Source organism: Electrona antarctica (genome assembly GCF_951216825.1).
Source record: "Electrona antarctica genome assembly, chromosome: 21".
In the NCBI taxonomy this organism is placed as follows: Eukaryota; Metazoa; Chordata; class Actinopteri; order Myctophiformes; family Myctophidae; genus Electrona; species Electrona antarctica.
The window spans coordinates 11,915,843-11,938,787 of record NC_136802.1 but is presented as its reverse complement, the minus strand read 5'-3'; the positions used below and the strand labels follow the sequence as shown (position 1 = coordinate 11,938,787).

The following is a 22,945-nucleotide window of genomic DNA, read 5'->3' as shown; positions in this document are numbered from 1 at the left end:
AAGTTCAAGCTCACCCCACAGACAATACTGCCCTCTGTTACTTTTCACAGAACCTTGCAAAATGGCTTCTTCATCGCCAAAATCAATTAACTATTTTTAGAAGTTGTATGCTGAAAGTTTGTGTGTGTTTTATTTTTTTACATTATGGACACATTAGCAGAGCGAGGCTAGCCTACCAGGTGGGTCGGATGGGCGCTGTTAGTAATCCTAAGGGAAGTCAGTTTAGACTTTTCTAAATATAATATACTATATTTGGCTGGATTGTTCACAAACAAGAAGCAATGTTAAGGTCACGGTTCTTTTCTATAGACTGTATCTTCCAGAACCGTGCACCCGTGACATTATGACGTGGAAATACTCAACCGAGTGCTTGCTTTTGCTTTCTTCTTCAAGGTCACGGTTCTCCCATATAGGAGAAATGTGTCTTATAGAGTAAAGAACTTTTTACTGAATGCATGGTCAGGGACCATAATATTCAGTACCTTCACATGCCATCCACCACAGTGGTCACAGACAATTGAGGTCAGAGAGAGGAGGTTAAGGCTGGCTGTGTCAGGCACACAGGAAGTGACCACTACTAGCCCGCTGATACTGTGGAAGCCAGCCCAAGCTGTGTGTCCACCTATACTACACTGACACACTGCAACCCTGCTGCTGGATAGCATAGAGTGGACCCTCAGACGGAGGTGCTCCGTAACCAAGCACATTTACTGTACTTAGTGCAATTGAAGACTCAATTCAAGTAAAAGTACCTCACAATTGCGTATGTATGCTTTATAGAAAGATAGATAGATAGATAGATAGATAGATAGGACAAAGGGTTAATTCATAGTGTGACTTTTCTCCTCACATCGGATGTGTTTCAGGGACGACACACATACACACACACACACACACACACACACACACACACACACACACACACACACACACACACACACACACACACTCACTTCCCCTAAGACGGTGAGAGTACACACGAATAACTAATCAAGATTACAGGCTCTGGCATGTTAGTTTTTAATCACTTGACGTGGCCCAAGTAAGGATTGGGGGAGCCAAACAGTGCTGCACCTGTGGTACACGCTACAAACCTTAATTGATTTTTCATGGCAGCTTAGGCTCTAATTGCTGATTTGCCCCAGGAGAGTCTTGATTCGAATGGTTTTGAGACTTTATTTTTTTTTCGTGTATGGTGCTCCTGTAGATGTAGACAAGTCTCATACATGGCAGAACAGATAGGACGAGCTTTGCATAAATGTCTCAGGATACAAGCTGTATTTTAATGATGACGTGGACACGAAGCTGACAGTTATAAGCGCATAGCTGCGGCTGATTGACAGTGACCTTGTGTTTGGATGATCTCTCAGATGATCACGACCCCACCCACCCCACCCTCCACAATAGCTCCATTTGGAAATGATTGCTCACGCTAGCAACGACTAGTAGGGGGATTTTAGTGGAGGAGCTGAGATAATTCAATACTTCAATATGACACCTAATGCTTTGTGCAGCACAGTGTGCTGTACGTCCTACAGTAGTTAAAAATAAGTAATTAAGTGTCACATGGATGGACCGCATCAGAAATGTGGACCTCTATGGGGACCTACCACGGGTCACGGACAAAGTCAGAGAGAGAAGGATGAGGCTGGCAGGGCACTCAGAACTTGAAGCAAGTAAATTGACCCTATGTGAGCCAACCCAGGGCAAAGCCAGGAGGGGAAAGAAGCATACCACCTATGTAGACGTGCTGCGGCGCGATAGTTTGGCTGACAACACTGAAGTGGAGGAAATTGTGGAGGGCAGCGATCCAGGAATCCCGAGTTGGTGTTGGCTAGACCTCACTCTCGCAGCAACTAAGGCTACAAACATGACACCTGTTACGTGTATCATGTGGAGTCCATAATTATGATAGTATATCATGTCCACTATTTTTGCAAGAAAACAAACAATACAAAATTATTTGAGACACATACAGGTGAGACACATGAGGTATTTTGGGGCATGTCCGAATCCGCCATTCCTTCATAAGGTGAAAACAGCACAGCATACATACATATTGGAATTGCATCGGGGAACCTACTGTACATGTTGTTAGATTTTGTGGGTTTTTATTTCATCATAGCACAATGGTGAAGTATTGTAGTGCAGGTCATTACAACATCCACAATGCTGTGAAAAATTAAAACAATTCTACCAATAATCAATCAATCATCTTTTGCGGGGTCAAACACAGAATCACGTGACGTTGATCTCCTTCCCCTATTCGCTCATACTAGGACATGACGTATGTGTAGTCAGAAGAATATTATGATGTTGGAATTAGTTTTCTTCCGAAATGTAGTCTTGAAAAATGTGAACCTTTCTTGTTTTAGTTTTATATTATAATACAGTGGTAGAGTTTTAGCAGAAATTAAATAACTGGCCCAGTTTGTCATCCTTTGAAACTGTACACTGAGACTACAGTGCAGCCCTAATACTAATGTTCTAACTGTATCCACTTAAATAACTGGCACAGTTTGCCTTGCATGCCTTACATGCCTTACACATGCATACAGTGAAAACATAACATATGGATGCCCTGGATGATTTACTGGGCCAAATAAACATAAAATAAACATAAAATACAACAAACATAAAATACAACAAAGATGACAAATTGTGCAGAATTGCCAGAAAGTGCTTGTCAAGTCAGTACGTAAGTCAGTAAGTGTGTAAAATAATATTTTGGTTTACTTCTACAGTAAAGCTTCCTCAGTAACCACTTGAACCCTATTGGCCCTATTCTGCACATAACATGTCATAACTAGGGATGGAGCTCGATAACTGATAGGCCTACCTGAAAAAACCTGATAACAAGCTTATTGATTACCCGTTATCAATAAGCTTTGGGTTTATCAAGCCTGTTATCGGGCATAGCGGCCCATGACGTCATGTTTAAACAATCAAGAAATGTGGCGATCAATACATAAATGTACAGTAATCATCCATGCTGGCACAAACATGTCGGTCTAAAATTGTGTTGATATCTGTCCGGGTAAACAGAATTATGCTTTTAAAGTTATGGTACACATATTAACCAGTTAACAGTTTCTTTAATATTATTGTATTGGTAAAAAGGTCAATTGCCTTCCGTCTGTTATAAAAGTACTGTATTTGAAGGCCCTAGTGAAAGATACTGGTTCTGTTCAGAATGTATTGTCTCCCGTCTTTTCACTAAATAATAGAAAATGCTCGATAGTGGGCTCGATAAGAACCCGGCTCGATAAGCCTGATCGATAAGGTGCTCATTATCAATAAAAATGAACGAACTCCATCCCCTGGGAAAATAGGCCAACATTAGGGGAAGGTAGGAAGCTCACAATGTGTCCAAGCACAACCTGTAGCTTGTGGTTTGGCTATTTTTTATATAAGATGTTTGGTATAGAGGGATTTAAGGTGTCAAAGATTGTCTATAGGGCATATTATGTCTTAAAGTTCTACAGGGGGAATCTGATTGCTTTCCAAAGGGTTAATGAATGAGACATTAAAATGTTCTAAAGTTCAAATGACTATCCAATGCTGAATAGATATTTTCTGTACATAAAATCCATACCTTTTCTCAACAAGTATTTATCATTTTCCACTCTTTTAACTGTAAGTCACTGTGTATGCAAATATTAAGCAAAAAAATGGTTTGTGACTGAAAGAGGGATCCATAAGAGAGGTGTGTGTGTGTGTGTGTGTGTGTGTGTGTGTGTGTGTGTGTGTGTGTGTGTGTGTGCGTGTGCGCACAAATCTGTACATTTTGATTTTCTATATTGAGTGTTGAATTCTTAATGGACACAATGGAAATAAGCCTCTGGCTTTTTGTGTCGTCCATTTGGCGTGTTTTTAAGTCGTTGTACTGCTTGTACTTTTAAAAGGTGTCAATAAATTATAAACAATAACAAAAGGTTCAATACCGGTGTTGTGCAGTGACAATTGGAGATCTACAAGCATACTATGGTGGTTCAGCACCGCATTGTGAGCGTGTAGATCGGCTGTTTCTAGCACTTGACACCATCATATGGCCTTAAACTAGGTCACTCTCTCGTGAATCTTTGGTCTGAACTAGGCTTAAGTAGAATGGACCCTGCTCAGTAGAGTGGTAAATTTGGATGAGTGAGGTTGGGATAATACGGCTCTACTGTAGCATACCGTCGGAAACCTTCTATGTCCAAAACCGTTACTTTTCAGGAAAAAGAAAGCAAGACACTCTTGTATGACGAATTATGAAGAGAGAGAGGAAAACAAACAAACAAAGGTTTCTGCCCAACAGCAATGATATGCATATAAGGCTGCGGCATTGAAAGGGACGGTTTAATAGTCATTTGGGGGTGTTTTTGTTCATAGTATAGAAGAGAAGAGACTTGCATAATGATTTTGAACGTGTGGGATTTAACAAAGCACATTGCTTGCGGGGGTACTGTGCACGGTGAACATAGGTGATAGGTCTGTATGTACACGTTATACCAATTATCTTGTGTTGATGAATGTTCTTGAAATTTCATATACAAATCGCAACGAAACCACGGCCCTGGGCTTTCTTTGAGATTATACTGACAAGGTGAATCCAACTATCCCTTATTGATTTGACCTATAATAATATAATAAATCCCCAATGTCATGAAATAGGCAATACGTGGATTAAAGGAAAGCTGTCAGGTCAAAAAAAGGCATGCATGCAAAACATCAATATTAAGAGGCTGTTTGTTTGTCTATTAATGTGCTGCTTATAGATTATCGTCTCTGTCGGCTGGATCAACCTCATATGTTCAAAACTCACTGTTCAGGATTCCGATTCAAAAGTAGCAAAACATTGTTGTTTTTGGCAGCAAATTTCTATTTTGGTTTTAGTCATAGTCTCTTGAATAGTTTTAGTCACATTTTAGTCACCTGGAATGCTTTAGTTTTAGTCGACTAAATATCACAAGATTTTAGTCGACTAAATCTACAGTTGATTTAGTTGACTAAAATGTATTTTGGCGGGGGTTTTTTCACTTGCGGAAAATAGCAGATAGATCGGCTATTTTCAACATGCAATCAAGTGTAAAATGACTTATATTGGATATCTTGTCCACTAGTCCCTTCCTAACAAGTCATTAATTCATTTTACTATAGCAGATAACACTTTGACTCAATGTAGTTTTGTAATATTCATACTGTTTATATTTTTTTGCAGCCCATTGGTATTTTTAGTAGCTAAAAAAAGGCAAATGGCGTACATACATACATAAGACAAAAAAGGTTGGGCGCCACCAGCTAAAGTTTAGCTCCCTGTTCATTGTATGAAACTAAAGGTCACGGCTTTATGTATTCAACATTATCCCAGAGCTTCCAGGGTTTTAACCGAACATTTGTTGAATTGTTATTGCAAGCTGCTGTACATTACTATTTAATCTGCAGCTAACCGCATGCAGCGGAATCGGATAGAATGACAGACAGAGAGAAGGGATGTGTGTGACTGCCATGTGCTGCCATGACCTTAAACATTAAACACAAATGCATTCGCCATATCACTTGAGCAAAACAGAGTTTTTTTGTGTTTTATTTTCTCTAATGAGCTTTCACATTCCTTCCATTGTTTGGGTCCTCATTTCCAAGTCTATTCCTCATACATAAGGCTGCAAGAACTGAACAGTGTTGGAATGCCATGGGAGTATAATGTGTAAGAATGTATGCAGTTTCATAAGCCTAGCCAGGCAGAAAATAGATTGAGGGAGGAAGAGATGTGACAGAGTTGGGATGGGAGTGGTGGGGCTTTGTGACGAAGAACGTGTCGTTCATACGGCATAGAGAGACATGGCATGTTGCTTCAGCTGCTCACAGCCATGCTGTGGCCCAGCTAGAGCCTCTTTGTTGTAATGAAGCAGCATTTACACTTGCTTTTATCGTCGTTTGATTGCTTTGCTCACGTTGGGAAACCACGGGAGGAAAAGATTAGTAGAGAGTAGAGTTCAAAAACGACCATATAAACGCTATACATCAGTTGACTGGGGTCTATACTGGGCCACCTCCATTTTTTCAATTTATTATTTATTATTTATTTATTATTATATAGACGCAATGTGCGAAATTCGTCGCACATTGCATGTGTGCAAGGCGGCTGTGCGTGACCGTTTTTAACAGATGATGGACTAAAACATTCTATCTCCGTGTGCAATCGCCTTATATTATCTGCACTAAATAAAATAGCAGATCAGCTTTTTTCTCAGTATCTTTGCCTATTTTTGCCTATACTGTGACTTGCCCAGAATAGGGACACTACGATTTAGTCATTTTCTCAAATGCACCTAAATTATTTAGTTTTCTTTTACATAATTATATAATAGTAAGCAGTATAGTATAGTGCAGGGGTGGGCAACTTTGACGATGGAGAGAGCCACTATATTTCCACACTCACTCCAGAGGGAGTGAGTGTGGAGTGAGGGAGATATATTGCATATATTAGCAATCGTAGCAAAAATAGCCGACCTACAAGCTCAAAACGCGCCGCACTGCGACGTGTTTTGAGCTTGTAGATCAGCTATTTTTGCTATATTTGAATGGAAAATCCTGAATTAATTTGTGCTGTTTTTGAATTGAAAGTGATGGTGGGGGCCGCATGTGGCCCCCGGTGCCGCCAGTTGCCCTTGTATGGTATAGTGCTATGGTCCCACCTCAGGAATTGTATATGTGCCTATGCCCGGACACAGCTGCTAAGTAATTATTGAAAACATATGGATGGGGAACCCTGCCATTACCCTCTCGCTAATGATGCTAGGCTATTACAGTAGGGCAGGGGAAGGTCACGTTTCTCCATTAACGGATATATTCCACTGTAGATGAATGGCTTCTTCGTCTTTATTGACCAGGGAGAAGCAGAAGAGGCAGGATGAGACAACTGAAACATCTGACAGCATTCCCGGCAGAAAGGAGAAAACATGTTGAAAAGAAATTGTGAAACAAAATATGACCCCTAAAAAAATGTTATTCAGAACATAAGGAAACCACACACAGCTGTAAAGCAAAAACCAACCGATATGACCTTACCTGTTTTTTGAGGGGCGCCAGCTGTTAAAGGACCACTTCACCACTTTTCAACCTATCTTATAATAGGTCCTCACTAATAATCATGAAAAAATGGCACAATTATTTTCTACTCGGTCTGTGTCTCATAGGAGGGCTGTGGGCAGTTCAGAAACCGTCCTCCAGTGACATCATCGATGGGGAATACAAGCTAATAGAAACTGCAGGCTTTCTAGTCCTGAAAAGTTGCAATGCAAAAATGGAAGCCATCGTTCTCACGATAATGAAAATCTAAACATTTTTGTAAATAAAATCTTGTTTAAAAAAAAATCTGCCTAATGAAGACGGTTTCTAAACTGCCCACAGCATTCCTATGAGACACAGACTGAGTAGAAACAAATCGTGCCATTTTATCATGATTATTAGTGAGGACAGAGGATAGGTTGAAAAGTGGTGAAGTGGTCCTTTAAACAAACATTGACTTCATGTGACGTCATGTGGCAACAACAGTGAGCGCCCCTCACTTTACACGAGTGTGACATTTTTTTGAGTGGTGCAAACCACTCCAACAACTGGCTTTGTTAGTACTCGTGTGTGTTTGTGCCTGTACAGGTGAGCATGGTTGCTATGGTTAGTGTATGACGTCACTGCACCACTCAGTTCACACGGGTGTGATTTTCCTTCTTTTTTCAGTCAACTAGTGTTTTTGGCAGTTGAGTATAGTCCGAAAGGGGAACATAGGTTTTATGGTACTCACTACTCTCATCCCAATTCATTTGCCAAACGCGGTTCAAGTTGTCGACCTGCTGCTGGGTCCAATTTGAACACCTTTATTTTCAGTTCAGGTATAATGCAGTACATATATATCTCATTATACCGCTGTAGTGTACAGTATATATGCACTAGTGACCCCAGAATCTTTCTAAAGGATAAGATTGCTGCGAATATGCAGGTGACTTTGGTCCTCTGGGGGTTTTAAACATGAAATTATAACCATGGCTCAATATTTTCTACATCAAAGCCCCTCCATTTCTGGTGGATTCAATTTAACTCTAGACGGCCTACTTCAAATCCATTAACTTCCCCCGCTGCTGAAAGATGCCCATCCACAATGCCAGCCATCTCGGGGGCAATTTTCAGCATGGAAGAACTCCTGCCCTCTCTCATATTAATATACCCAACAATTATCCAGCGCAGTCAAAAGCATGCCCAGCACATCCTCCAGGTACGGTGCACAGCAGTGCACAGACCCGTCTAGCTGGGACGGCCTGTAGGTATATGGACAAAACTGGTGCAGTCGCACAATGCACTAAAAGCTCTGGCGTGGAGTAAGAGAGTCACGCTACACAATGACTAACAGGCCATCCACATGCATGAACAGTACAGCCCCAATCCTTCAGCTCTGGGCTGACTTGATGCTATATTCCTGATGAATGGAGAACCCGGGCCCTGACATGTCAGATATACCCCTGACACAGTTTGTAGGATTTTACAATATGTTTTGTATAATATTAGACTATTTATATTTTAGAGATCCACTATAAGTCATTTTACAATTAGTTGCATGCTGAAAATAGCTGATCTACAAGACCACAACGCCTCTCAGCGCGACGCGTTGTGGGCTTGTAGATCAGCTATTTTCAGCAAGTGAAAAAACAGTCATTACGACGGCATCAAGGCCCAACAAAATACATTTTGTTCGACTAAATCAACTGTAGATTTAGTCGACTAAAATCTTAAAACTAGACTAACACTAAAACATTCCAGGTGACTAAAATGTGACTAAAACTAAATGAAAACTATTCAAGAGCCTATGACTAAAACTAAAATCAAAATTTGCTGCCAAAAACAACACTGTGCCGAGTCATAGTGACATGATCGTGGTTACGTGGTCTGCCGCATGGACAGTTCTCCCATTAGCTAATTTTTTTTTTTTATAAGAGGGATACAGAATGTATACATGCAATATACAGTACTGTATGTCTTCAGGCAATTTAATTAGAGAGCATTGAGAGTCAACGTTGGGGATTGAAAACACTGAAATAGGATAATTGTCAAGTGGACCTATTCAACTATACAAACTGAACAAGTTTAGGCATCCCAAATTACCTCCTGTCCAGGCATCTAACTGGTCCATAACACCCAACACAGTTTTCATGTCCCCCATGTTGCCAGTTGAGATGGGAAAAAAGGGCCACAGGCATTCTATCCTTCCCTACAAATAAGTCTAACCCAGTATTGGACACTGGAGACCAGATGGCAGGTCTATGAATGTCACTGGTAGCCATTTGGTACAGTTGACAGTGTGGGCTGAACTGGCGAGCATCAACCTAGTTCTGCTGCCTTCGGTATGAGACACCTGGGGAAAAAAACAACTTGGATAGATTTCAGCCATTATTCGGTTCACAGCAAATATGTTCGACAAAGACGAATTGGACAGAAGAGTTCAGAGCAGGTGGCTTGGGCTGTTTTTACTATACTTTTCAGACTAAAATGCACATTGAAGCAAACAATATTCAGCGCACGCACGCACGCACGCACGCACGCACGCACGCACGCACGCACGCACGCACGCACGCACGCACGCACGCACGCACGCACGCACGCACGCACGCACGCACGCACGCACGCACGCACGCACGCACACACACACACACACACACACACACCCCCTGCAAACAGTGAAACCAATTCCCTTGCATTCTCCTTTCTACTCCTCTCTTCTCCTCTCTCCTCATGGCATTCCTACATGATAATTCTAACTGATGTTTGCCAATGTGTTTTCAACACCTCATGTTGACATCTTTATCTCAAATGCCTATATGCTGTGTCAGTGCCACTACATGAAAATTTCGATGCTCCCCAAATCCATGCGACTTCAAAAAATACCAATGCTGTGGGCTTCACTCGCTCAGATGCAACGGTTTCTGGCATTCCAGGGGTATAGGAAGTAATATCGCTGATTCCAAGCATTTCAAGGCGGGCAAAGGGAGAGTGATAGAGACAGCAGGAGAGAAAAGGCCGGAAAGGTGTCCCCTCATCTCCCTCGCTCCGCCAAATCTTTGACTGAGACGATTTTCAAGGAATAGAGTCTTTCACCTCCAGTCCATTTGCAACAAGGGGAAAACCAACCTGCCGTTCAAAGTTGCTGGCTGAGGCAGAGTCCCTGTCGGGGCTTTTGGCAGCTGGACTGATAGCCAGCCCCTTTGGAATGGCAGCTGTTGAAGGGCTTTTTAAATTGCACCCCGGCTGATGGGCGGCTGTCAGGAGGGCACCGGACGGAGGATTTCAAGAGAGAGGGAGAGGGAGAGGGAGAGGAAAGAAAAGAGATCGACGACGAGGGTGGGGGGGGTGTAGTGGAGAGGTTGGGGTGGGAGAACGAACGAGGGGGAGTGGGCCGAACAGTGACCCCCCGACACCAAGATCTGTGGGTCAAAATGGGAAATGTCTTGCACCCTTGAAGGAGCCTGGAGGGATATATAAACCGAAAGCAGTAGGAAATGGGGGGAGGAGGGCTGATGTAGCGGCAATGATACGAGGCGCGGGGGGGGGGTGTCTCGAGGGTTGAGTGTGTGTGTGGGGGGGGGGGGGGTTGTGGTGACATTAGTGTTAGAAGGAGGAAATGGAGCGCTAAGACCAGTCATCACGCTGGGTTATTTAGACAGGCAGCCCATCAGCTCCATTCGGCGGGGTTTCATATCCCCCCACTATGTGTTTGCATACAGCAGGAATAATATGGTCTTCTTCACAAGCCTCGTGTCGCTCGTCGTACAAATGGAAATGTCAGCCGCTCACTCTCTCTCCTCCTCCTCTCGAAGGCGAATGTGTGCCTTTTGTCCTGATCAGATCTCGACTGTTCTGTTAATTAACAATAACACTGGCATGTTTCCCGTGGCTTGTTACGTGAGCCTTATTGAAATCATCCCACGCTCGAGTGACACGACATAACTGGATGTTTCAAACGGAGTGACATGGATAGAGATTGTTTTGCCATTCGCAGAGCGAGCGAGCGGAGGCTCGCCCCGGGCCTGGGCGACCTGACTCTTTCAGCCTCAGTGGCTAATGTTGCCCTGCCGGTGGTGGTGCTGTTGTAACAGATGGGCTTTTAACCACTTAAACCCTACGTATATAAAAAGCTTGGTCGATAAATAAAGACAAAATGCTTTTACATTTGAACCACTTAAACCCTATTTTGTTGACATGGGCCACCAAGCGGTCTATGTTTGGCCCCCTCCTTTTTTTGAGCGACGCTTTGTGTATGTCGTGTATGCCCCCCCGCACGCAACGTCATGTGGCAGCCAAGTCTATGGACTTTTTGCTGAACTATTTATTGCGTATAACCTTTTTTTTAGGCAAAGTCATTGGCCACAGTGGGTGATGACCATGACGTCATATGCGGCACTGCTCACTTCACACAAGTGTGATTTTTTCCCCCCTACTACACCTAACCTCTCCGTGGCATTTGCCTGTTTAATTATTTGGAGATATAGAGGATGTAAACTTATGTGAGTGAGGTCGCAAATTGTGATGTATGGTGATAAGAGCGCCCCTCACTTCACACGGGTGTGATTGTTTTTTGTTTGCAAATTGTAAGGTATTTAAACTATGGGGCAAAGAGAGATGTCACTAAGATGTGGCTCATTTCAGTCTGTCCGCAGTCTATTTAGGGAAGATGCCTTCAACGGAGTCGCCAGTCTCAGTTTCTTGAGAGCTCATGAAATTGAAGATGGGTCCTATTGGCTGGATCCCCCACTCACCACTGTATTCTTTCAGCATGCCAGTGTTGATTTCGTCGACTAATACTAAGACAAAAAATGTTCGTCGACTACCTTTTTTCACTGACAAAAACTAAATGGAAACTAAGGTACGATGACTTAAACTAAGGCTAAATATATTGACAATTCTGTCAACAAATAAAAACTAGACTAAAACTGTTAGGAAGGGACTAGTACTGGATCTCTGGATCTCTCTTATACTGGAAGAGATCCAGTATAAGTCATTTTACAATTGGTTGCATGCTGAAAATAGCAGATCTACAAGCTCACAACGTGTCGCGATGCGTTGTGAGCTTGTATAGATCTGCTATTTTCAGCAAGTGTAAAATCAGCCATTATGACGGCATCAAGGCCCGCCGACTAAAATCGTATGATTATATAGTCGACTAAAACTAGAGTAACACTAAAACATTCCAGGTGACTAAAATATGACTAAAACTAAATGAAATTTCATTCCAAAGACTACATGACTAAACTAAAATAGAAATTTGCTGCCAAAAACAACACTGCAGCATGCAGGAAGCAGATTGATTTCACCCCATCATTAAACCATGTGTCCCTGTGTGGTATCGCAGAGCCTCGGTGGTTATGGTTACACTCTCGCCCAATTATTAGCTATAAATCTACGAGGGTCAGTTGGATCTCTGACAGGTGGTGCTCTCATGGAGCACCACTGATTGCCGGAATGTGCCCATTAATCATGTTCCATGCTCCCCGCCGAGCGTGTATACGCTTTTTACTGGAATAATGGGTCAGGTATGAACTTTGATGTGTTCTAGAGCTGTCTCTCTGTCAATAATGTGATGACATTGGGAATTGTTAGGAACTATTGGTCAGACATAGGCAAGACAGTTTTGCTACGGTCAACTATATGCAGAGTTTAAGTGGTTAAGACCAAAAAGATTATAATAATCAACATTTAACCTATATCACTAAATGACAATTAACCGATGCCCCAGGCTGTAGTTTCATATCATGATATTCGGTTCCAACCCTATACTGTATTCAGTCAAATAGGAGTCTATAACTTTGAACAATTGACTGTCTGTTCAACAGTTTAAAAACCTTAGATTTTCATATCTATGTATTCTGTTATAACACAGAGCCCGCCAGAAACGAGGAACATGGAGGGTTAAATTAGTACCCTAGCACGCCAAACACGAGACTCTCGTGTTCCAGGGTTTACATTCTTTAATCCATGTTTTGATCCGATTGTATCGTTAGCCACCGAAAGCTAACACAACAACATCAAGTAGGACAGTGGCCGCGGCCATTTTGAAAATGCGCGCCCATCCACTTCCATTCTAAGCCCTGCATTCAAAGCCCTGTATCTCAGAAACGACATTGAGGGGGCGTTTCTCTGGCCCAGACAAGCGTTTTCAACGACCTGTAGCAGGCGCTGTGATACTCGCGGTCGGGTTCTTCCACCACCGACCGAGAGAACAACAACCGGTCAAGACACCACACACAGCAGTTTGTCACTGTAACATGCGATTACGGATATTTGGCTCTTCAAAGTAAGTGTTACGCGCGATAAAACCTTGGCAGTACGCTACCGTGGGATTAATTAATGCTGGCGGAAATTGAGTTTAACATACAGTAGCTCATTCTGTCAGTGTTTCAAATCAGACATCAGACTGATCCTGGACCAGAAGATATTTATGACACTGCATCTATAGCTGTGTGCTGTAAACTCCACCATAGTGCTTGTGCATAAACTGTGCATAAATTCCCCTCTCGTCATTTTGACAGTAGACACTCCAGTACATACAGTAGATGGCCTACTCCTATATAATCATATACCCTCGCCAGAATCTATTGCATTTCCAAACAGCGCCAAGCCTGACTTTTATCTCCCAAAAGGGGGAAACGAGCGAAGAGCTCAGATAGGCTGTTTATCAGTCACAGAACTCTCTCTCTCTCTCTCTCTCTCTCTCTCTCTGTCTCTCTCTCTCTCTCTCTCCCCCACTGTCCCTGCTTTTGAAAGGGAATGTGGTATTAATCTACAAGACCTTGAGTGCCTCATATGCGTACAATCAGCTGCAACGCGCCTCTTTTCCCATCAATCTCTGACCTTTTGAGGGCCGCCCACATTTTAATTAAGTGCTAAACTAAAAAGCAGCTCAGTGCTCCCTTAACACCCGCATCTCCTTTGTTCACACACACAACTTTGTGTGTGTGTGTGTGTGTGTGTGTGTGTGTGTGTGTGTGTGTGTGTGTGTGTGTGTGTGTGTGTGTGTGTGTGTGTGTGTGTGTGTGTGTGTGTGTGTGTGTGTGTGTGTGTGTGTGTAATGAAACGCATGGGAGATAAACCACATTCAAGCAGTGATTGAATATCAGCCGCAAGAAAGGTTTTTTTTTTTGGTTGCTGGTTGGAAAATTACAAGGGCTTAACCCATTTAGGACTGACACCAGATTCTACAAAATTAATGTCTTCTAAATCATGACAGTTTTCTGAAAAACGCATGTTTCTATGTCAGTCGTTTTCATGTCAAGGACCCCAAAAATTTTATGAAATTGGCTGCCGACGTCCATCAGAAAATGTTGTTCCAGGAACCTCACCAGAAGCAAAGATTTGAGTTAAAAACGTTCGCTCTGAAAGAATATATATTCAATGATTTGAGGCACATTTTCACGATTTTTCAAAAATAGCAGACCTACAAGCTCGTAGCGCGGCACTCGGTGCCGCGCTATGAGCTTGTAGATCTGCTATTTTTCAATAGCCAAAGTATAACATAATGCTTAAAAACACCAAAAGGGGTTCCCGTCCAGAATTGCTTAAGTGTCAGACACATATGCCTGCCAAATGTAATCAGTGGGTAATAAATGTTTGCCCTTTACACTGTACAAAGCATACAGAGTGCTGAATTGGTGTTGCCACTAAGTTGCCGTGGCTTTGCGTAATGGTGTTCTGGTGATGAACTGCGTTGACCTGTCTTCATCTGTGTTCGCTTGACCTTTGCTTTTCAAACAGATGACTGTAATTTCTTATCGTAATTGATGGACATACAGTATAGTCTGACTTAGCCCAGCAGTTTGGAAGAAGCACTCAATTTGTGCTCTTAAGAAAACCTGTTTTCTTACTTGATGTCAAAGTACAACATGTAGTACATTTGGACTAGTAATGATTGATCATTAACCGATTAAGCCTCTTGTTCCTTTTATACTTGGGATATTTGAAAATAGCCCATATATAAGCTTACAATGCTTTGCGATGCAGCACTTTGTGAGCTTGTAAATTGGCTATTTATTTGTGTTTCTTTTGATTAATAACTTGATTCGTTAATAATAGTCTAAATCGGCAAAGAAGCTAATAACTAAAGCTGTCAAATAAATATAGTGGGGTAGGAAGTAAAATATTTATTTATTCTGAGATATTGTGGAGTAGACGAAATGGACATACTCAAGTAAATTAAAAGTACCTTGAACTTATATAAAACAAAGTAAAGTACTTGAGTGAATGTACTTACACATATCTCTGTCTTGTCTCTACAGCTCTTGAACTGTCGGGAAGATTGCTTGGGTGCTGAAAGGTACAGTGGGCCATTCTTTCTTCCTAATAATAGTTAGTTAATAGTTAATAGTATTATTCTGTAATAAACTCTGGATGGATGATGGCGTGATCATTTGTGACGCCACTAACACTATCTATATTGATGTTTTCACACACACAAGCATGCACGTGGCGTGTGTGTGCGTGTGCGTGCGTGCGTGCGTGCGCGTGCGTGCGTGCGTGCGCGTGCGTGCGTGCGTGCGTGCGTGCGTGCGTGCGTGCGTGCGTGCGTGCGTGCGTGCGTGCGTGCGTGCGTGCGTGCGTGCGTGCGCGCACTTGCGTATTGATTGAATACTTTATTAACAAGATTGTTAACAGTACACACAGTACAGTCCAAAGCTACACTAAAAGGATAACACAAACAGCCCTTGGGGCTTGTTTCCATTGTGTGAGTGTGAGTGCAGTGTGTGTACAGTGAGCGGGTGTTTGGGTGAAACAGAAAGGGAGCCTGGGTAGAGAACCGAAGGGCCCCGTGCTCTTTTCTCCCCACTGTTTAATTAGCATGGTGCCAGAGATCAGTGTCCCGCTTTAGCAACCGCGAATCCTGCCCAGCCAATAAGAACTTGCGTTCAAGCGCGTCTGACAGAGATAAATGGCATGTCGCAGCATCTCAACCTCATCCCTGTTACCCACGGAGTAAGAGCATTGTGGGGCCAACAAGAAGCCTGCCACAACTCAGAATAGGGCTCGTGGGCCATTCATTAATAACTTGAATCTACTTGGGCGTGTGTGTGTGTGTGTGTGTGTGTGTGTGTGTGTGTGTGCGTGTGTGTGTGTGTGTGCGCGTGTCCGCGTGCGTGCATGTGTGCTTACAGTCCTCTTAAGGATAGTACAAAACAGACACATCCTTTCTTAGCCAGGGAATTGGTCATTTTCATGTCTAAGAAAGATTTTTACAGCTAAGGTTACAATATGTAAAAGAATCAGGTTGAGGTCAGGGTTAGGATTTGGCATTTAGGGGATGGAGCTATGCTTACAGTAAGTTAAAAATGCCACGTCATGTGGATAGTAATGTAAGTGTGTGTAATAGAGAGAGAGAGAGAGAGAGAGAGACCAAAATAATGTTTCTATGCAAGTACATTGTAATGCATCTACAATGTAAACAAATTAAAGATAATGTGAAGCCTTTGTGTTCTCCTGTAACAGATGTCGCACTCTCTGCAGATTAACACGTTACAGTAGCTGGTTTGTTGGAAATATGGATCTCTCTTATGCACGCACGAACGCACGCACGCACGCACGCACGCACGCACGCACGCACGCACGCACGCACGCACGCACGCACGCACGCACGCACGCAAGCACACACGCACGCACGCACGCACGCAGTCTTTCATTTCCTGCAATACTATTGAGGCAGTTGTTTTGTTCTCCCAGACAAGTAGCCTGGTATTTTTACATGTTTTCTTCATAGATTTAATGATCGGATTAGTTGGGAGATGCTTTCACAGACACTGGAGTGACTCTTGACAACGAGAGTTATCCATGAATCCGGTGTTGTTTACTGCACAGTTCAATGAATAAGTCCCCTCAATCCATCAAAACGTGTGAATTTCAGCGAGGATCGAACAGTCTTAATTTTGATTTGAGCTTTACCACAACGGGAAACAATCATACGTGCATTCAGAAGCTCCAATATACATACGGTATTCCACTGTGCTAACAAATGGGATTAGAAATGTATGATGTAATCCATGTGGAAGAAACTGTAATCTTACTTTAAATTATTGATTCAAGCAACAGTCAATCAACAATCTTTTTTTCTTTATTGCACATAGGCTAGTACTTGACAACAAACTCTATGATTGAGTCGACATGATCCGCATTTGGAAATGTTGACTTGCAGCATATTTTCGGTTCAGTATGGTCAACATTTGTGATTCTAAAGAGTTAAGTCTTAAAAAGACAAAAGAGTGGCCGCACACACTGGTAGTGTCGATTATGTATTAGGATGCAGAGTAGGAACCAACGTTTCGGCAGATACAACTGCCTTCTTCAGGGTAACCTTTGTGATTCACAGAAACGCACAATGCCAACGTTTCTCTATTGCGACCAGGCTGAATTGAGACGAGGTAAAGTACCGTACAGCACAAAGCTCCTAAATAGTTCTTCACATTCATACATACTTTTACAAACACATACAGTAGCTCACTGGACTTTACTGGGACGAGTTTTAGCAGTAATTTCTGTAGTCTCCCATGTGTGTGGATCATGCAAGAGACCAGGCTGTAGCAGGAGAAGCATAATTAACCCATTTTGGACTGAGGTCGATAAAAAAAAGCTTCTAAATCCTAATATTTTTCTGAAAAACCTAAGTTTCTATGTCAGTGGTGCTCAACCTTTTTCATGTCAAGAACCCCCAGAATGATCTCCATTGGGCCACGGACCCCCATCTCAAAATATGTAGTTCCAGGGACCTCCCAGAAGCAAATATTTTAGTTAAAAATGTTCGCTCTGAAATATATATTCAATGATTTGCGCCACATTTTAACGATTTTTCAAAAATAGCAGACCTACAAGCTCGTAGCGCGCCACTCGGTGGCGTGCTACGAGCTTGTAGATCTGCTATTTTTCAATAGCTAAAGCATAACATAATGCTAACACCAAAAGGGGTTCCCGCCTAAAATGCATTAATGATAGACCTTGGACATGTCATACTCTGTTAGCCAGCCTCTCTTTAATCCCTTTTGTCTCCTCCCCGCCTTCAGCACACACACACTCGAGCCGTGTGTGTGTGTGTGTGTGTGTGTGTGTGTGTGTGTGTGTGTGTGTGTGTGTGTGTGTGTGTGTGTGTGTGTGTGTGTGTGTGTGTGTGTGTGTGTGTGTGTGTGTGTGTGTGTGTGTGTGTGTGTGTGTGCGTGTGTGTGCGTGTGTGTGTGTGTGTGTGGCGAAAGAGAGAGCAATAGATAAAGAGAGAGTGTGCATGCACTCATTTAAGTGAACGTACATACAGTACATGGTGGTGGTGAGCGTGTGCCGTGTGTGTGCGCACGTGCCTGCGTGCTTATGAGTGCTGCAGATGTTATGTGCACCTGTTTAGATTCTTTTGGCAGCTGTTAGATTTTTCACTCCCTGTCATATTGTATGAAGTGGGAGCGATTCTAGAGGTCTCCCAGCATGCGTTCACGCTGGGCCAAACTCCTTTAAAAACATACCATGAAAGATGTGTGATGTGTCCTTGAACATTATATCCTATCGTCATTGTCCTGGTGGAAACCTTTTGTGTCCAAAACCCTGCCTTACTTTTCATGAAAAGGAAACGGAAAAAAAGAACCTGCACACCAATGGATCCAATGTAGTTATTATTTTAGTCACAAACTCTTGTTAATATTTTAACCAAACTATTGGTTACATATTTAAATATTTATACGACACTTAACGACATTCACATTCTCTCGAATATGTTTTTGCTACTTTTGTGTGACACTGTAGAATGAATGAATGAATGAATTAATGAATGAATATTAAATAAAAACAGTCCAGTGTATAGCCAGCCAGCAACTCATAATACAACCTGATTTTAAACAAGACCCATACAGTAGGCATATACACCTGCACATAGAATATATTGTTAAATATTACAGTTCATAATACAGTTCATCTATAAGTCACCCTTCTCCTCCTATCCATATTTAGTATGATTAAAATAGGGCATTCAATTTAGAAAAAAATTATAAAAATATTGTATGGAGATGCAAGGTTTCTGCCCCACGGTGAAAATATTCAAAGTTAAATCTTTTAACTGACGCCAGATGAAAGGACTGGAGGAGCACACATTTAGTTAATGCTCTGTCAGTGATGTACCGTGTAACAGTAAAGCAGTACTTCCTCAAGCATGCAGTCTGACTTTCACAATGTTTATATTAGTGTACACGCAGCTTTGGCCGTTTAATTGCAAAGTCAGGTTACAGCGTCCTTAAACGGACGGTTCATTAGGCTGTGTGTGCGCACGTGCGCGTGTGTGTATGTGTGTGCATGTGTGCGTGTGTGCCTGCGTGCCTGCGGGCGCACGTGTATAGTTAGTAAAGATGGTGTCTCAGGCTGGCCTGTCAATCAGTGTTGATTTTGCCGACTAAAACTAAGACGTAAAATGTTCGTCGACTACCTTTTTTCACTGACAAACTAAATGGAAAAATTGCTGCCAAAAACAACACTCACTGCTGTCAATGCAGTGCTTGGTGGGAAATCCCTTCCTCTGCCACCCTCCGTCTCTTTTTACTATACCAATAATCCAACTCCCACTTCCCCACGTCTCCCTCCCTCTCCCCTCCCTCCTCTTCCCCACGTCCCCCTCCCTCTCCCCTCCCTCCTCTTCCTCACGTCTCCCTCCCTCTCCCCTCCCTCCTCTTCCCCACGTCTCCCTCCCTCTCCCCTCCCTCCTCTTCCTCATCGCCTCTCTTAGTCCAGAGGCTTAGTGCACTTTTTTAGGAGAATAGTGCACTTGCGGATAAAAGCGCCAAATTTTGTATGAGGCTTCTTTATGTCATGCTAAAGGATTTTAGCCTAGGAGCCCTTGTCAAATATCTATTTTAAATATCAAATTGCAAGACTATCAATATCAATGAAATATGTGAAATATGTGAAAATCCGCCTAGTATTTTTCAGACTATATACATCATAAAATGATCAGATTACTTCCAAATGTGATAAAGTTGACTTATTTTGACATTATTAAAGTCACAGAACATGAAATATCATCAATAACACCTTTATTGCAATGAAGAATACAAATTAATATGCATCATAGTGCGAAACATGTTATAGAGCTGTGCGCATTCTGCCTAGCTGTCACAATTGCATTTGCAAAGTGGGGAACAGTCCAAATTTGCATTGCTGCATTGGCAGGTATACAATACCTTTACAGGTGCATCTGATCAGCTCTCTGCAAGCTCTGGAAACCTTTGGAATGGTCAGTCAAACTAGCACCCATGACCCTTCTTCCTTGGCCCACCCATAGTTTTGTGGAGAAGGAATCATTTGATGGCTTTGTGTGCTGGTGGCTCAGATACCTGCTTGGTAGACTGCCCGTTTCACATGTGAGTGCACCCTGGGTGGGAGGTAATTTCTCTATCGTTCGATTTTGTTCACAGAAGAGTTATTTTCTTTTTTTGTTGATGGAGCTCAAAGGACTGGATTTGTCGTACAAAATTACTGTCAGTCTTTCAAGCTCCCGGAAGTGCTGGCAGTTGACAAATGTTTCTGTCGCAGCATCATAGGCTTGCCAGGTCCACCAAGCTGACTTCTTACCCTTTCCATTAATAGCCGGGGAGCGGGAATAGAGATGAACCTGTGATGTCATGACATACTTTTTATTTGTGTTTTTTCTATTCACTTGGTCATTAAGGAACACAGAATGAGAGGTCTGCTCTGACCAAATGAATAGAAAAAAAACACAAATAAAAAGTATGTTATGACATCACAGGTCCTCTCAAATTGTGGGTGACTGGCTCCCCGGCTATTAAGGCATATGTTGTCTCACAACCAGAATATGCGTGAAACATAGGCAGGGCTCGAGATTTGGGTTCCCCTATAGGCTATTGCAGTCTACCAAGCGGGCATCTGGGCCACCAGCACACGAAGCCACCAAGTGATTCCTTCTCCACAGAACTATGGGTGGGTTAAGGAAGAAGGGTCATGGGTGCCAGTTTGGCTGACCATTCCAGAGGTTTCCAGAGCTTCCAGAGAGCTGATCAGATGCACCTGTAAAGGTGACTGTAGTGTAGTACCTGAAAATGCAGTAATGCAAATTTGGACTGTTCCCCACTTTGCAAATGCAATTGTGACAGCTAGGCAGAAAGCACAGCTCTATAACATGTTTCACACTATGATGCATATCCTTGTACTATAATGGAAAGGGGGAGCAAACCAATATGTTTATCCGTCCGGCTTCTCCTACGAAACCTGGCAATTCTGCTCAGCAAGCCATCCTTGGAAGCAGTATAGGGGAAGGCCTCTCGGAGGACATGAACACCCTTTCTTCATACCTGAAGGACTGCCGCCTCAAGCTCAGTGGTGAGAAGACTGTAGCAACAATGTTCCACCTCTACAAAAGGGAAGCAACTCGCCAAATCAACATCATGGTCGACGGTGCCTGGCTGCAGTCCCAGTCCTCACCGACATACATGGAGTGAAGCTCGATAGAACACTGTCCTTTAAACAACACCTGGACAGTGTTAAGGGAAAGCCCGTGCCGCACTGATACAGCATCTAGCTGGCACCACGTGGGGAGTCACCACAAAGACACTGCGCATCTCCACCGAGGCCCTAGTTTTCCCTGCCGCTGAATACTGTGCCTCAGCCTGGATGGACCATGTCCAAAAGCTGGACATGGTCTCTGGATGCCTACGAGCCACGCCAACCAACCAACTGCCAGTCCTTGCTGGAATCGCCCCAGCAGAGGTCAGGCGAGAAGCAGCCAGACTGGCCCTCACTCGGAAGGCACAGTTGAGAAAATCTCACCTCCTCCACAAGGTCGTCACGGAGACACCACAGCGTACGCATCTCAAGTCCCGGCGGCGCCCTTTGCCACACAGGCCCAGGAACTGCTCGGCACAACACCAGCCGACACCTCCAAGGCTTCCTGGGTGAAGGCAAGATGGAGGGACCAGTGGAAGGCAGCAGATCCTTCCAGGCTTCACTACTACATCGAGGATCTCACAGATGTTCCTGGCCAGCGCCTCCCCCGCAGGGAGTGGACAACCTTCAACCGCCTGAGGACGGGTGTGGGACGCTTTGGTGCATCCATGCAGAAGTGGGGTCTCACAAACAGTGCCCACTGAGAATGTGGGGATCCATTACAGACTGTGGAACACGTGTTGACCAGCTGTCCCACATACCGGCCACCAAATGGTGATCAAGGCTTAATTGACCTAGACAATGACACACTTGACTGGCTTGCTGCAATGGAGCTGAAGGTCTAAGGACATATACGACAGAATAACAAATTCTACATGCCACAGGAATCCATCTGCACTACATTGCCTCCGCTCACCTGTCATATGTATTGTACAAATATTGCTTTTGTGTGCCATACTGTTATTGTGCAACATTTTGCTGTGACGCAAATTATATCACAATTTCCACATTCACCGACCCCTCCCTTTTTCACTTCACACACACACACACACACACACACACACACACACACACACACACACACACACACACACACACACACACACAGCAGCACGGTATGGTACAGTACAGTATGGTACGGTACGGTAACGTACAGTCTGGTACAGTATGGTACAGTAACATACAGTATGGTACAGTAACATACAGTATGGTACAGTACAGTACAGTGTGGTACAGTCTGGTACAGTGCAGTATGGTACAGTACAGTGCAGTATTGTACAGTACGGTACAGTATGGTACAGTACAGTACGCTACAGTATGGTTCCGTATCGCACCCAAAATGTAGTCTGACTGAACAAGTGGGCACCCTGCACAAGTGGCCACCCGGACAACTGGCCACCTGGATAGTGTGGCGCGAGACCGTCCTATGGCCGGTCGAGTTCTAGTTCATTTGTATGTATTCTTCATTACAATAAAGGTGTTATTGATGATATTTCATGTTCTGTGACTTTAA

At 43.2% G+C, this 22,945-nt stretch overlaps 1 protein-coding gene across 1 annotated transcript in view; it reads left to right on the top strand.

The window, feature by feature from the left end:
- Positions 1-22,945, top strand: part of LOC306914187 (receptor-type tyrosine-protein phosphatase delta) — a 306,809-nt gene that overhangs the window by 49,290 nt on the left and 234,574 nt on the right. Inside the window, exon 2 of the mRNA XM_079491139.1 lies at positions 15,300-15,337. The gene's annotated coding sequence lies outside the window, so the exon portion shown is untranslated. The remainder of the gene's footprint in view (positions 1-15,299; positions 15,338-22,945) is intronic.